The 2,274-nt window shown below is 48.1% G+C and overlaps 1 non-coding gene across 1 annotated transcript; it reads left to right on the top strand.

Annotated features, from left to right (window-relative positions):
• Window positions 1-586: 586 nt before the first annotated feature.
• Trnaa-cgc lies at window positions 587-659 on the top strand. Its single transcript has one exon. It is a non-coding gene; the product is annotated as a tRNA-Ala (tRNA).
• The last annotated feature ends 1,615 nt before the right edge of the window (window positions 660-2,274 follow it).

Below are 2,274 nucleotides of genomic sequence, written 5' to 3'. Positions count from 1 at the left end.
GGCATCCCGGGCACGGCAGTCAGTATGCAGATGGGCGCGCCGGGTCGCGTGCTCCCGGTCCGCTAACGACCCACCGGCAGCAAAGGACGCGCGCTTCTGCCGCACAGGCAGGCGTATTTACGGCCGGGGCGCATTACTGCCGTGCAGTGCATCCAGAAATGTTCATACCCCGTGGTCAAAACTGTATACCATACACTGTCTCAGCGAAGCTATACAGTCACCTATTAGTGGACATTAATACAACGTGTGTCCCGTTCCCGATAGCATCGCGGCTATGAAATATAAGAAAACTATGTTCCCAGAATCTCTGTATTTTTTTCAGAATAGTTTCACAATGAATTAATACACGGCTGACATCGTTATAAGGGTTCCAAAATGCCCCCGGTGTAGCCGCGTGGTCTAGGGCGTCTTGTCACGGTTCTCGCGGCTTCCCCCAGTCGGAGGTTCAAATCCTCCCTCGGGCATGGGTGTGTGTGTTGTCCTTAGTGTGCAAACTTAGGGACCGATGACGTCAGCAGTTTGGTCCCATAGAAACTTACCACAAATTTATACATTTACAAGTGTTACAAAACATTCACTGAAACCGGGCGAGGTGGCGCAGTGGTTAGCACACTGGACTCGCATTCGGGAGGACGACGGTTCAATCCCGTCTCCAGCCATCATGATTTAGGTTTTCCGTGATTTCCCTAAAAATCGTTTCAGGCAAATGCCGGGATGGGTCCTTTGAAAGGGCACGGCCGATTTCCTTCCCCATCCTTCCCTAACCCGAGCTTGCGCTCCGTCTCTAATGACCTCGTTGTCGACGGGACGTTAAAACAACACTAACCTAACCTAACCTAACCAGTCACTGAAGTCATTTTTTGGAACTGCATCCAGTACTACGGTACAGTTTTCTTGGAATGCTTGAAACGTATTTGCAGCTGCGAATGCGGACAACCATCAGCTGTTTAATGGAGTGACGAAAATGAAAATTTGTACCGGAATGTGAGTCAAACCCAGATTTACCGCGTATCACGAGTTGTCGCCGTACCATTAGGCTATCCGAGCACGAATCACGGCCAGGCCCAGTCTTCCATATATCGCCAACCACGTGACTACTACCTGCGCTCGTACATTCATTACGTATAACCCCGTACAGGTGAGACATTTTAATTGAAAGTCGCTTTCCCAGTGTCGTTCGGTAAATACGATGTTGCAGTGGCTATGTTGTTCAGAAATACAGTGCAATGTTCCTTCGGAAATGGATGTATGCATGTTGTTCTAAAGTTCAATGCAATTGCCACTACCGTGTTGCCACATCGGTCTCCGGATACCACTCGGATATACGTGACACACACACACACACACACACACACACAGACACACACACTCTTTAAATACTGCGAATCACTTAATAAGTGCTATAAACTTCTAAATCGGAGCAATATTGGAAGCAGACGCTGTGAGGTAAGTCGGAAATGCGAGATGCCCTGTCGACAGGAAGGGTGCATCGTACGGCTGAACAAGACAGGCACTGCAATATCGAACTTCCTTTTATGTCTTTAACTGCATTTAATTGCCATCGTCAGTTTGAATAACCACCAGCAGTAGGCTAAGGCCAAACCCAGCGAATACTGGTCGCGATCAACGAGCGTCATCCGTTTGAAATCCAAAAACTCACACACAACCTTCGCTTTGTGGGCTTGCACTCTGTCGTGGAGGAGCGACCAGGAATCTAGTTTCCGGTATTCGGGTAGAAATCGACGAATTCTCGCACACAAACGATGGATAACCTAAAAACCTGGACTCTGTATGTCCATAATTTCAGAGATGGCTGCGAGACTCGGCTTTTCGAGACAGGATGTCAAATCAAACACCCTTCTGCCGTCTAGTTCCCAAGCTTACTTCACTTGGCTACCAGTTTCTACTATTTACTACGCCATCTTCAAACCCCTAACCCACATGTAGGAACATTCCACCTCCGTTGCTGTCTGAGTCGGCAGATGATGTTTGAGGGGATCGCTATCGCAAACAGAAATCTTCTGATAGCAGTATCGCTGTCCCCTGTTTTCACCAGAACCGAGTTGGTATCTTCCTACATGTCGGTTAGGAGCCTAAGGACGGCGTAGTAAATCGCCGAAACTGATAGCCAAATAAAGTAAGTTTAGAAACTAGACTGCTGAAAAGTGTTTAATTTGACACCCTGTAAAAAACTTAATGTTGCCTCTTTACTCCACCGCCGCTTTCCGACGCGTACTGTTACATTCGGGGCTAGGACGCCTGTTGCAGCAATGC

This window comes from Schistocerca americana, chromosome 2 (assembly GCF_021461395.2).
Source record: "Schistocerca americana isolate TAMUIC-IGC-003095 chromosome 2, iqSchAmer2.1, whole genome shotgun sequence".
Taxonomy (NCBI): Eukaryota; Metazoa; Arthropoda; class Insecta; order Orthoptera; family Acrididae; genus Schistocerca; species Schistocerca americana.
This window is presented reverse-complemented; position numbering and strand designations above follow the sequence as displayed.